This window comes from Choloepus didactylus, chromosome 6 (assembly GCF_015220235.1).
Source record: "Choloepus didactylus isolate mChoDid1 chromosome 6, mChoDid1.pri, whole genome shotgun sequence".
Taxonomy (NCBI): domain Eukaryota; kingdom Metazoa; phylum Chordata; class Mammalia; order Pilosa; family Megalonychidae; genus Choloepus; species Choloepus didactylus.
This window is the reverse complement of record NC_051312.1, coordinates 28476294-28491949: the sequence shown is the minus strand read 5'-3', so window position 1 is coordinate 28491949 and position 15656 is coordinate 28476294.

Below are 15656 nucleotides of genomic sequence, written 5' to 3'. Positions count from 1 at the left end.
AGGAGTGTTAAGAAATAATGACTGAAAAAAATGCTAAAACTCTGAGGTGGTGTTCTGAGGCAAGGCATTTATTTTGATCAACTGCTGCTTTCCTCTCTTGAAATCCTTAAGTCTTCCTTTTGCTTATTTAAAGCAAGGCAATATAATATCACAAGACCTGGCTTCCATTGCTGTCCATTATCTGCCCACAAATGTTATCTCTTAAAATTTTCTGATTTAATGAGTATGGCTTTCATGGTGGTCTTCTCTATGTTTACCTGAAGCAATGTGTGCTTTTCCCATTCTTACAATTTTTTTTCTCAGATTTCTCACCTACTTGCTCTTCTCCTCACAGCCTAGAATAACTCTTTTTTGTCTGTAGCTTGTGTTAATAACCTGATGAAATGAGATAAAGTAATAAATCATTCATTTTCTCTTTTATACTTATGAGAAATAATAGGACCTGACATTCAGAGTTTCTAGTTAACATAATATAACTAGTGTATCACACTGAGCTAATATTATTTCAGTTAGACTGCAATAATATTCAGGTTTTATTTAGATTATACAGATTTATTAGAGTATTTGGACATTTTTATTTACTACTTTTGAAATATTCTTATCAGGTCAAATTATTATAAATTTATTGAATACCTGAGTTTCAGAGAATCTAGTTGGAAATGTGAGTTTTACATATTTAAAAGCATAATTCCATTTTTCTTTCAGTTTTAAACCTTCAGTGACTAGTTAATTAATTCTCTAGGAATCTTTTTTTACTTTTAGAACCATAACTCATTGATATTATCACATACACTTGCGTGTATTTCCTGTGTAATTAATGTTGTTATCTAGACATATTATCAGTTGTAAAGAAGTTGAGGACATCTTTTCACTACATCTACTACAGATCTAAGCAGATTATTAGTACATATATATTGTTGGATTAGTGATTAGTCAGAAAAGGAAAATACCTCAAAACTCATAGTAAAACAAATCCTAGATCATTTGATATTAATATTGAAATACAAAGAAATAATACAAGACAGTGTAAAGATTTTAACTTCCATAATAGAAGTAATAACCTAAATTTCAAGGGAAAAATTTGTGACAGATATGGCTCTATAAGGATGAAAAAAAGGGGAATAGCACAAAATTTAAGGATATTGAAAAATTAACTGACAAAAGTTATACATAATTCAGAATAGATAAAACATATGAAGTAAACATCTACAAAAATATTATGTTATTACAGGTAATCAAAGAAATTAATATCATGAAATTAATTCCACCAACCAAGCAAAGAAGATAATGTAACAGGTTTGATTTTTATTATAAATGTTTATTATCTTCCGTGTTTTAGAAACAATGGAAAATAATGATCCTATATCCACATAACAAGGGATATTTAAGCAAACCATATAATGGTATAACCATGAAAAACTGGAATATTATGGAAAGAGCAAATAGTTACCTCTTGTCATGGTTTTAAACTGTGTGTACCCCAGAAAAACCTGTTCTTATATGTAATCCATTCCTGTGGGTATGAACCAATTGTAATTAGGACCATTTGATGACATTACTTCAGTTAAGGTGTCACCCACCTCAGTCAAGATGGGCCTTAAGCCTATTACTGGAGTTCTTTATAAGTGGGAAGAAATTAAGACACACAGAGAGAAAGCCACAGGAAGAAGAAGCTGAATAACAATGGAACCTGGAAGAGAAGGGAGAAAATACAGGAGAGACCAAGAGTAGCTGTTATGTGCCTTGCCACAGGGCACACTGAAGACCAAGGATCACCAACAGAGAGCTCCAGACTGCCAGTCTTCAGGAAGAAAGCATTGCCTTAATGACACCTTGGTTTGGATGTTTTTTTAGCCTCAAAATCATAAATCATAAATTTCCATTGTTTAACCCAACCTATTTCATGGTATCTGCTTTAAAATGTAAAATTGCATTATGTATTCTCATTTATTATATGGAAAAAGTCATTTACGAACCAATGCTAAAATCAAAATATATATTAATATTACTGGACTAAAGCATGTATATAGAAATGAATGCATATAAGCAAAGTATGGAATAGTACAATGGAAATATATGTATGAGAACAATTGAAATATATTTTAAAATTATGCTTAAACAGAAACAAATATTAGAAAACAAAACCTCTAGAAGATAGTGGTCGGAGAATCATGTTAGATGTTCAGTTTATATAAACATAAGATGTTGCACTTCATGTTGGATCCATAGGATGTGAAACTCAATACCATACATCTTGCATGAGAAATGGATGATTGCATATACATAATAATTTCCCTAAAAAATGCAAGCCTCAGTGATTTATTCAAACATCTCATATGTCTTGAAAAATGAAGGTAAAATTATGGCCATAATGAGTCAAATGTTAGAGAAATATATTTGTCTTATATCCTAACCCAACCCATATATTGATAAGGTCAGGATTAAAGAATGCAAAATAATGTCAAGATCAAGAAATGTTTTTTCTGGAGAGGGAATCTCCAAATTTAATGTTTTTGAATAATATAGGAATGTTGTATTTCAGTTATTGAGTTGCAAAATCTATGTGCATATATATCATATGTATGCATACATTTAAAAAATAAAGTGTCCATTAAAATCTCTAGATTTCAAACAAAGGAAAAATTTTAAGACATTGAAGTAATTTGTTCAAGGTCGTAAGCAAAGTCAGCGGTTCTCATTCCTTATCAGAGAGTACAATCAACAACTTGTATGTTTTTGTTTTTCCAAAAATATCTAGGTCCCATACAGGAATATCCTGTGCATAAGGCAGGGTTATTAGCATTTTCAAAAAAAGTTTCCATGTGATCGTAACACATGTAAAACATTGGGAACCACTGAATTACAATACTCATAGAATTATAATATGAATAGTAATGAAAAATGCAAGCCCACTGCCCTTGCCAAATTACAACTTTCTCAATTTTCTTTCCAAATAAGCCATTTTCCAGCTGAGTCCTTTCTACTTCTACTGTACCCATGTACCTTAATAGCAGTGTGAATGAGTTCATTCTGTTTAGGTTAATGTAGGATGTTCTAAAGTAGGAAATAGTGTTTGTGGGCTTCCTGTTTCACTACCTTGCAACTCTGTTGGCAAACTTCCTTATTGTGATGACCATAAGAAACAGATACTTGGTAGCCCATTAATTTCTTCCAATTCAACTTGTCCTTTGCTGATGCCTATCTCTTCACAACCAGGCCTTCCAGATTGATTATAGACTAGTGAATAATAACTAACATGATATAAACTATATATATAACAACACATAACAGAAAAAGAGCTTTGCAATTCAAGATACAATTATAATCTATCCAAAGAAAGAAGGAGTTAAGAAAAGTGAACACAGAACAGAGTATATCAAGGATGCAAAATTTCCCACAAGGTATTAGGTGCAATTTTAAAGCAGGCCCACAGTTAACTGATTATTATGTTAAGACCTACAGGCCAGTTTGCCTGGCAGGTACACTTATATATTAGGAGGGATGTTTTGGGCTGTTGCTACTTGAGGTGATTAGCATTGCTTGATCAAAGTATACTTTATCAAGCAAAGTTCATATGGTAATGGATTTCCTATAGAGACATTCATCCCTGAATAGAAGGGTATGGTCCATTACCAGGATAGGTATTGTGTATTCTAGAATTACATTTTTATGGCAGCTCATAATATTTACATTCCAGTCCAAGTATTGTTAACTAATGAGGTTGGGCATTGCCGGCCAGACCAGGAAGGAGTGGGCAACAGAAGTTCATCTCTGAGAACCAAAAAGATGAAGACTGTTTTCCTATGAATATGAGGACTGAACTCTAAACTTTGGAAGCTTGGCATGAGCATGGCTCCTTGGGAACAACAACACTGATAGACCTTCAAACCCTGATAATAAAATACTGGAAGATTCACCTAAAGCCCATATTCTTTACTAGAAAACCTTTCAAATGCTAAGTCCTATTGACAATGAGAAAAGATTTTCCTGGTTTGTCACTTAAAGTATCAACAAGCCTCTTGACTTGACAGAAGTTTGGCATTAGTACTCTGTATGTCTTAGCATTGCTATAAACAGCAAAAGGAATTTTACAATTTGTAGAAAAGAGAAATGTGCAAAGGAAAAATGGTAAGGAGATGAGATGATAGAGGGATAAAGTCTTTTCACTTTGTATTTTATGAAACTTCTTGGGGCATAAACATTTGCAGAAGGACACTGAAGATCAGGAAGGTTTCTACTCTCCATTAATTAAGATTAGCTGAGATTCCTCTGGGCACTTGTGTGTTTATGACACTAATGTTCAGAGACATAATTTCATTACATCTGTTATGTTAAAATTATCAAATTGAAATCTAGGATTCTATGGTTTTGAATACCATTCTCATGCTAATGACTCCAGACTTTTTACCTGAATGGGAGCCTGATTCCCAATATCTTCCTCTGTATCTCCAACAGGAATCTTCACAATTACTATTTTTAGTCCAGCCATGTTCTATTTACAGTCTTCCCAGTAAAATCCATCCTTCCATTGCCCAGACTGAAAACACAGGAGAAAAACAACAAAAAGATGGTGGTATCACAATTCAGAGCTCACATAGGAAAAAAAAAACATTGCTGGCCTGAAATCTGTATCGAGAATCTGATGTATTTTTAAATTTATTCTCCTACCATTCTTGTCTAAGCTGCCATCATCCTTTACCTACACTGCAGCAACAGAGTCTCATAATTTTTCCTGCTTCTACTTCTTTCTTGCTGAGTCTGTTCTCAATACAGTAGACAGTGGCTATTTACTGAGTAATTAGTCCCCTTCTTTTGCATAAAAACCTGAAGTGGTTCCATTTAATTTGGAATAAAATCTAAAATCTTTACAATGATTTGACTTTCTATTGCCTCTTTGGCCTTTTCACTATGCATCCTTTGTTTTCTTGTCTACAGCCACAACTGGAAGTTCTGCTCTTCCTTGACTACACTAGACAGACTGAAACCAGGCATTTGCTCCCGCTGTTTCTTCTGCTTAAACCACCCTTCCAGTAATGCTTTAGGCTAACAGATCCATTTCTTTAAGACACTGATCTAAGTATCCCATCAGTGAGGACTCACAAATAGCCACATTAATAAAGCATCTTCATAGCATTCCCCGCATCTTTCTTTCTTTTTTAATACAATGTATCATCTTCTAACACACACACACGCACGCACACACACACACACACACACACACATAAAATCCCAAGTCATTTGAAGAGCAATTGGAACATTGCAGAAATTCATTAAATATTTGTGGTAGCTGTCAGGACTGAGTGCTTAAAATTTGAAGAATAAACAACAGATCCTAACACTGGGCCTGTTGGTTCCTGTAAAAATGCTTAATTAATGTTTCCATTTCGGTGATAAATAAAAAATACAGATAAGCACATTCTGGATCAACTGATGACCAACTTACATCCAGATATAGCCACATAATTTCATTACCAGATAATGATTGCTACTATGGAGGCATCAATCACTGCTTTGCTCTGTGGGGAATATAAGAAGTAAACATTCATGAACTTGGTAAGTGAGGAAAGTAAGGAAAGCAACTTAGTCACAGAACTTTACTTAATAACAAAGATGATAGGGATATTTTGAGTAAAAATTCTCTGTACATTTTCCTGGTGGTAGGTTCCTCTGTCAGAGACTGCTAAAATCCAATAGCAAGTGTGCTTTGATGATTTTTTCCATTAAGAGAATTAGTTTGAATTGACCATCAAAACTCAAAACACTTGGGTTTTTAGCTCATCAAAAGAGATATATAAGGGGGAGTATCTACAGAAGGATTTTTACCCAAAATTTTGTTTCAGTTTGACAAATATTTATTGACAATTCATTACATGCCAAGTACTATTCAACTCTTGTCTTCTGAGATCACATCCTAGTGTATCATGCTATTTCAAAAAGTTCAGTATTAAATACAGGACTTTTGTGAGTTCTCAAAATTTGAAGAGTTTGAATGAACATTTCTCAAATAAAGGACTGCTCTTTCATTTATGAGAATGTTTAAATATATACTTTGTTTCCCCTGCTTCTCTGTAAAGTCCCTTGTGATCTTAACTCTCATCCCTGCACAGTCTCTTTCATTGTACTTCTGGATCTCAGGTCAATAATAAGTAGAATCTCTTACTTCCTCAACTTCTTCTCTGAACATTCTGTTAATCTGCTCGCTTTCCTTGTTCTCGTATATGGATGCTGCTTCCACTTGACTGAGTGCTGTTTTCTCTCTTCCAGGCCAATGGGCCTGAAAAAATTTTTTATTATGATTGTTTCTCATTGCTACTTAATTGCAGTCAAAATGTTTCATTTGCAGCCCTTCTTTGTTAGTCATCTACTGTTTACAAGTTCATTCCGCCTTATTTGTTGAATGTTTTGACTCCTGTATTACTGTAACTCCATGTCTCTGCCATAATTCTTTATGATTTTAACATCCACCAAGATGATCCTTCCAATATGCTGGCTTGTAAATTGACCAATTGCTCGAGTCTCTTCCAACAGTCTTCCATCTATCTTAGATGCTTACTCCCATAGTTATACCCTAGACTTTGCCATTACTCTTCTATAATCTCAATTTCATATCCACTAATGTCCAAACCCACCTCCATCATCTCTAGTTTGCATGTACTGTAGCCCAATTCTAACAATTCTTTGATGCCACTGTGAAATACAGACAATTGATCCTACCAAATTTTACATGACGATAAGCATGCTTTTGCCTAAGAAACTGTACAAGTTGTTTCTACTATCTTAATTATTCTTCCTTCAGATATCTGTCTGGCTTAAAAACCTCACTTCACTTTGTTTATTATTCAATCGTGCCTTCTTAAGATGGTTTTCCTGGCCACATTATAGAATTGCAACTCCATTCTCTGACATTTTGTATCTGCTATTACTCCAACCCTGCTTAATTGTTCTTCCTAACACTTATTACCTAACATCCATTAAGTTTATTTATTTTTGTTTATTGTATGACCCAAACATAAGATTCTAATTCATACAAAAATACATATGTGTATTTACTATTTAAAAACTTAAAAAAAAAAACTTTGTGCATTACCAGTGCCTAGAATAGTGTTTGGCACATAGTAAGTAGAGAGTAATTTTGTTGAATTAATAAATGAATGATACTAAGTATGCAGAAATGGACTTCTGCTCCTGAGTGGGATGCAATAATTTATGCTTAACAAGGTTCTTGTTATGAAAAACTAGAAAAGCCAGATGAAAAAGAGAAATCAACTGCATGAAGGGATCAGAATCCTGCTGTAGCAAACAGAACTGAAAATGATAAGGCTCCAGAGACACAAGATGTTCAGTCAGGTGAGTTGAATTCTGCGGCCACTTTTACCTTGGGGCATTTGTTGTTCCTGGGAAAAGATGCAAGGCTGAGAATCTGGATTCTGCATTAGTGGAGAGTTTCATCTGGGGTGGGATATAGACATCAGCAGAGCTTTTGAAGATTTGGAGAGTTTCAATCATGCAGTTTTGTTTTCCGTAAGGACATTTCCCTAATTCTGGAGTCTGTATGAGGCAGGAGACTGAAACTTTAAGAGATAAATCTCTAAAGGGCAGAGATGACTTTTTTACAGTCTGACAAGATAGTGATTTTCATGTGAGACCAGCTAGGAGGAGAAGGCCAGAAAGACCCTCCAGGTTCTCAGTTCAATGAACTGGGGGTGAACCACAAATAGAGTTTTATCAAGGCTGTAACCCACCCTTCCCTCATAAACTATTTAATTTGATTAAAATGATCATGCCCCACTCTAACTATTTAGTAGTGGGACATGTGAAGCCCATTTGGAGACTAATATTTTGAAGTGAGTGATAGCAATGTTGTGGCATATACTGGTGGTTGGCAGATAAAGTTGGCTGAGATGAAAACTTATCATCTTAATGGTATATATGGTAGAAAAGACTGAAAATCAATTATCTAAGTTTTCAACTAAAAAATCAAAGGGCAGCATATCAAACTCAGAGAAAATAAGGAAGGAAAATAACAAAAAGCAGAAATGAAAGAAATAGGAAACAAATATAGAGGGATGTACAAAGCCAAAACCTGGTTCTTTGAATAGATGCAAAAAATTGGTAAAGCCTGCCAAGACTGAGCGAGACAGAATACAGGGAGAAGCACAAACTACCAATATCAGAAAGGAAAAAGTGGTCATCACTTTATTCCAAACATGCATTTAATAGGAAGATAATACTAATAACTTCACGTCAGTAAATCTGACAATTTAGAAGAAATGGGCAAATATATTGATCAATAAAATTCTCCCAAACAGAAACAAGATTAATAGAACTCAAGAACCTTCCATTATCTTGTTGCTTTCCTGGTTCTCCCCTCCGGATGCTGCTGCTTCATAAGTGGGGACTGTTTCCTCTCCTACTATCCTAGAACTCTTGTGCCATTAGTCCTGGAGGAGATAATTTTGTTATATTTAATAAAGCAATTGTATCAGTTATTAAAATCCTTCCCACCAAGACAATTGCCAGATGTCTTCAGTGGTCAATTCTCCTATTTAAGGAAGAGACAAAACTCTCCCAAATAAAAGAGGAAAGGATTTCTAAGCAAAATCTCCATCTCCAAAAATCTAATAGTTAAAAGGAGATTAATCATTGAAATAACTTTATTAGTTATTAAGAAAGAGCAAATTTAAACCTCATGGACTATCACTATACACATGTATATACTCACTAGGATAACTCAAATGAAAAAGACAATGAAAATTATTGATGAGGATAAAGAGAACCTGGAACTCTCATACATTGCTTATAGAGATTTAAACCAGTACATCTGCTTAGGAAAGTTCATTGGGATTGCCTACTAAAGCTGAATATACACATATTCCAAGACCCAACAAATTCATTGCTACGTGTATCTGATAGAGAAGCATATATATGTTCAGTGAAAAGCATGCGTAAGATTAAAAGCTGGAAAAAACAATAAATTGGGGATAATTTATATACAAAATATTATACAGGAATGAAACTGAATAAGCTACAACTGTGTGAATAAATTACACAAATAATTACACAAATATATTGTGAACGAAAGAAGCCATATACAAAATGAATGTACTACCAGATTTCAATTATACAAATACCAAAGAGAGACAAAACTAAGTCATGGGTTTAAAAAATCAAGATACTAGTTAACCTTGAGGAGACAGGAAGCAAAAGGGCATTTTAGGATTCTTTGTAATATATTTCGATCTTGGTGCTGGTTACCAGGTGTGTTAACTTTGCATACCTGGGTGTGTTTCACTGATCTGTGTAGTTTTCTTGTGTGCATATCTCTATGCATATGTAAAAAGTCAACAAAAAGTTTGCATTAAATACATACAAACCAATATGTAAAAGTACACTCTTTAGCTAGAAGGAAATATCTAAAACTGTTGAACTGTATCCAATAGATTTGATTCTTGAAGATGATTATATAACTATATAGCTCTTAAGGTGTGACTGTATAATTATGAAAACTTGTGACTGACACACCCTTTATCCAGTGTATGGTTAATGAATAAGAAAAAAAAAGACAAAAAATAAATAAATAATAGGGGGGAATAAAGGCATGGGATTTTGGGGGTGTTCTTTTCTTACTTTTATTTTTATTCTTATCTTTATTTTATTATTTTTTTGGAGTAATGAAAATGTTCAAAAATTTATTGTGGTGATGAATACACACTATATGATATTGTGAACCATGATTGTACACTTTGAATGATTATCTGGTATGTGAATATTCTCAGTAAAATTGAATAAAAATGTATATTCTAGAACCCAGAAAACCATTCAAAACCATGCCCTATTACTACTATTAGACATCAAGATAGCACATATAGAGCTTCTATATTTATGTTAGAGCAAGAAAAGACCAAATATAATCTGGAAAATTGCAAAAGTTATTGATACCAAATGAACTACAGATGGCATTATTTTGTGCTAAACTATGATTTCTCAATATTTCAGAGAGATCAAAGTAGAGCTAGTACAGGAATGCAAACACAAAAATCCATGTTTCTATTAACCTTCAGTAATATTTTCATAATTGGTGATTTCTTTCCCAAAGGTGAAAACAAAATACAACTTTAAATATAACTAAATTTAATTAATTGGTACTATATTATTGATCATAAATACAAATATTGTTAGTTATATTAGTTGAAAGCATGAGGCATTTATGTCTATTTTTAATATTTGTAAATAATTACTAATATTATAACATATATATAATGATTGGTAACACAAGGGTTCTTGAGAAAATTTCTTGAATGGTGTAAAAAATTATTCAATTTTGTGATCTTTAGTCTATAGATTAAGAATAGGCAGTATGTGCAAGTTTTTCATGTGTGTGAACATTGAAAAGTTAAAAATGAAACAAACCTTTAGTTTAAGGTTTGAGCTCTTCCAGGACTGTGAGTTAACAAGGAAGTGAAAACAGCAATTTAGAGGAAAAGAAAAGGAAGAGAGTGAGTTGGCACAAGTATAAGAAGGTAGAGAAGAGAAGGTAGTAGGAAACTCAGTCCCTGATTGGGCAGGGCACTGGGGTAAAAAGAAGTAAAAGCACACAGACCAAGAGCAAATAAGCCCATAATCTTTTACCTAAGTCTCCACTGTAATATTTGGGAGGGACATGCCCTGATGTGGGTGGATTTGGGAGTGCAGCCATATCGTTCTTTGAAACTTTGTATCCAGCTAAGTGGTTTCTTGTTTAGGAGTTGAGGATGTGGTAGTATAAAATGCCTCAGTGCAGAGTTAAATGATTTTGTCAAGTGAACTCCAAATGATCCAGTTATTAGGTCAGACTTTTCTGGGTTATATAAATAGTTAGGGCTAAAGCAGATATTGACACAAGATGTCCTCAGATAGTTCTCATTTTGCTTGGAGCTGGCCGCAGCTACAAGGGTGCTATTTATTGGTTGTTGTTAATCTCCAGTACTTCTTTCCTCACTTTCTTTCAAAATAATAGGCACATAAGAGTTGCAGAATTAGGTAGAAAATATCATGGTCATCATGGTAGGAAAATAATTTCGTAGAGTTGATTTTTTTCCTCATTATTTAAAAAGAAAAAATAAAATAATTTCCTGTGAATGGAAGAATGATTTTGAAAACTGTAAAAAGTGATTGGCTGCAAAGGAGTAGGAAGATTCATTTTTGTGTGATGGAAATAGTCTATACCTTGATTGTGGTGGTGATTACACGGGTTTATACATTTGTAAAAACTCATCTAACTGTATGCCTGAAAATTGTGCATTTTGTTTAAATTATACCTAAAGAAGTTGATTTACAAATATATATGTAATTTTTCTTTCTATTCTCTCTTCACTTTCTGTTCTTTATCAAATCACCAACAGCAAAATGTTTTTGAAATTACAGAATTTTAATGAACAGTTTTTGTTAAAATTATTTACATTGTAGTATGTTTTCTCAGCATCATTAAGATCATTAGGATTAATACAATTATTCTAATTAACATTAACAGGAGTAGGCAACTAGGGGAAGTTAATGAACTTGCCAAATTCCCAAATTTAAGTGATAGAGCCAGAATTCAATGATATCACCTATTTGCTAGGATTTAGTTAGTTTGGCTCATGAGGTTTTTTTAACTTTGAGTAGTCCAGACCTCGATGTGAGTTTGAAAGTAGAGCTTTCCTTAGAGCAGGATATGTGGATGGAGTGGGGACAGGAATATGGTGACATGAGTGCTTGCTCAGTGAAATGGAAGATACCCCTTAGGATAGGAGAGCAGGGAGGAGTATTCTGAGGATGAAATCTGTTGGTTGATAGTCTTGCCTGGGATTAATTGGTCCTATGTTTTGTTGTGCTTATGACTAGCTGTGCTAAGTAGCTCACTGAGCAAATCCTTTAGGGATAGGAGGGGGCAGTGTATATCTTGGACCTCTGGAGTCAGAAAGGCAGTTCTGAGCATTTGTGAAGGTTTATGAAATCCCTATAAATATCTAATATAAGAAAAAGAAATGTTTAATTATTCTGTTCTGCCAGGGAGTGTTTTAGGATAATAGAGCTAGCTTTAAAGATGTTTTTACCAAAAAATAATTGGAATATTATCTCTTTTATTCTAGAGATTTCTAAGAGCAGAGATAGGAAGTTTACTTTCCTCCTACCAATAACACAGACTCTTTCACAGAGTCTAACTCAGGCTTTGTGGGAAGGGATGGCTCTTTGTGGCCATCTTCCCTCCCCATAGCCCTTGAAACATGAAGTAACAGTGACTCTTTATGAAGAAAACTTGCTTTTTGCAAGTGCACTGCATATACTTTATCTTCAAAGTAAATGAGAATTGGAAAAGAGAAAACTATGACCTCTCTGTTGGATGTCATCTCTTTGCATACATGAAGAAAGGTAGGTTTATAAGCCCAAATGAAATGTTTCTTCTTCCTTGCCTTAAATTTAGAAAAAGGCTTTAGAGAAGTTGCCTTCATCTAGTTATGTCTCCTGAGGAATCTAAAATTCTGGAGACAATTTCTCCAGAGATATGAAGATTCTGATGTTTCAGGGCTCCTCAGCTTTCACTGACCATTGCTTGAGGCAGACCTGTCTCAGGCCAATTTTGACTAAAAAGAGAGCAAAGGGAATGAGAAAGGGAATTAAGTTACAGATAACTTAATTGCAAAGGTCAAGATCAGCAAAAGAAGGCTGCATGGTTGGATACTAATGTTGGGTGTCCAGGACACACTATCACACATATATATGTCAAAAAGCACTCAAAGTACTTGTGATCCCTAACATGGTTCTTTGCTCACCTTTGCACTCTGTGTTTATCCCTGTCCTATCTGCTGATTCTTTGTTTTCTGGCTGTTGCTCACAGTGACAGTTTACCTTCTGGTTCAGAGTCCCTTCATCATTCTCTAACCACTATCTCTCACTATTACTTTTCAACTATTATAAAATGCTTATTTTTGTCCAGGTACTGACCATATTAACAGCTTCCTTTTTTACCTGTTGATGATTCTTGGTGTTATGTTAATTCTACCTGGATGATTGGAGTCTGATGGCTTGCATGGCAGTGTGGGGTAGGTGTTAGAAGGAGATTGCCACTAATCATGAAGGCTTAGAACCACTGGGACCACAGTGTAGGCTCTCAGCCAAACTCTGCCTCTTACCATAGCCTGAAGAGCACAAAAGAGAAAAACACTGACCTGTGTTACTTACCTCCAGATATACTGTAGGGTCAAATGAACAAAAGATATTAAAGCAAAAATGAGAGGTTATAATTAAGAATTACATTATATAATTAAAATTTTCATTGCTGTTGACTAGTGGTAGGCTGGTAGTAAAAGAGTTATTTGGGGGAAATCTAGGAAGGTTTCTGTGTGGAATTGCGGTACTGACTGGGTACTCTTTCTACAGGTAGAAATGGAGAATTGAGGCTATAGCAGAAGAAAGGTAATTCAGCTGCTGTGAAATGTGGAAAAAATTTAGGGATTGAGACTGGGTGTACTTGTGTGCAAGTGTAAGTCTTGGATGATATATTTTTAATCAGATGCATCTGGAGGAAAAGTGGAAATGAAGATGATGGCAAGAAATTAAGGATTTTGAAAGTCATGGTCAGTATCTCAGACATTGAATTTTAAATTCTCTTCTCCTTTTCATAAGATGGCAAGGACATGAAAAAAGAGAGAGGAGGGAAAGTATGAAAACAGGATCATTGAATTTTTTGTTGTTCTTCCTTGTATAGATATGTAGAATAGATATTTCAAAAAGTGAGGATCCACTAAGATAATTTCCAGACTGGTAATTTGTGAAAATGACATTTATGAAATTTTAGTCTGAATTTCTTATATGCATGAGTTAATAATTTTCACAAGAAAAGCAAATACAGGTATCTCACCCAAAGTACTATTAGTCTCTGCTAAAATGACATTTTTTTTAAAATCTAATAAGTACAAATACTGTGTGAAATGAATTATTACATTCTATATTTTAAGAATACAAAAATTATATTGTTGAAGCTGAAATGAGAGAATTTTTCTTGAATCCACTCATTTTTCTATAATGCACTCAGACTTAGATATAAACTAATTTGACTAATTTCAGGAGTCTCGTTAGCCAGAGACAAGACCAGCATCCAAATCTTGAGTTTCTTATATTGTTATGTCACTTGGAGATGAGACTGAGAGTGATCACTTCTCATCCTTCTTTAGGAAAGGAAGTGTGGAGTCTGAAGACATTGGTGAGTCACAGCTGGAATGACTGCAGGACCATCTTTACTTTGTTGGAGCCACAAAGAAACCACTGTTTTTCTAAATCAAGGAAACAAAAGACAGATGTCCTCATTGGGTCCTGACATTTTGCAGGAGGTAGGCATATTTTTACAGATAATTTCAAAGAGCAATTGGACTAAATTACATGAAGAAAATGGTGACTAATTTCCATTAAACAACACTGCATGCTTTCTGTTTTTAGGTGCTCAGGAAATCTTAATAAAATCTGCTTTCCCATTTCTGTGCCTGTAAATTTTCTGCATTTGCCAATAGAAACATATCAAAGCTTCATAATCTGGTTTTATAGAATTTACCTATGAGGGCAACTTATTTTCCCAAGTTTTTCCACCACAACTCTTTTAGTTGGTGAAACTAGAGGTTTCATATCGATCATCCTATATAACATGGGCTGCATTATTTCCATTAAACCTTTGATTTTATTTTTCTCATTCCAATGCCCTCATTCCCCTACTTTCTGTGTATCTGGATCTCAAATGTTTGACAACAAAGGACCTACTTTATATCTACTTTCCTCTTGTCATGGGCTCCTGGTATTGATACTGTTCTGCAATGTTTATTCTTATTTTCTTTTTTCTTTATTAAAGATGTTCAGATAAGTCCATTCTAGCTTCTGATCATCATGAGAAAATTAGTGTCATCCAAATGCTGATGTGGTTTCAACCACTCAGTAAAAAAAAAAATAATGTCTTAATATGGTTCTGCACCTTTTTTATGGGTATGTGGACAATTTGAATTCATGTTTTTCAAAAATTTAAAATATCTCTTGGACACTCAGTAGTAACCACTCTTATTGCAGGAACTGGGTACCTGCATCTTTTATATTTTACATTATTGAACATCCAGAATAACCCTGAAAGATACAATGTTTTATTATTTCTGCTTTATGTATGAATACAATAAAGCACAGAGATATCAAGGGACTTGTTAAATGTCACATCACTGAAGGGGCTGACTCTTAGCAGTGTCGTTTCAGACAAGGCACTGATCCCTGTGTTCAAAGGCTCTCATCAAAGTTTTGAATGTTTACATCTCAGAGAAACTGGTTTGAAACCTGACTTTGTCCCATTAAAGTTATATCTTAGGTCTGACATAATTTTAATCCCTTATTGTCAAATCTGTACTTTAGGAATTTGTTCTCCTCTCTACAGATGGTTTCTACTCTTTTAATTCCTCTCACTTGGTGTCTCACAGAATTAATGATCCTCTCTATATTTATCTTAAAACTCATATTGAGATGTTAAGAAGAGGAGGACATTTTCCCCATTCCTAACAATAACTCCAGCTAATTTTGACTCAAACTATGAAACAAAAGATACTCATGGAAATATGTAAGAAAATAGAACAAACATGGTAATTTTGCATAGTAGTAGAGAACAAACTAAC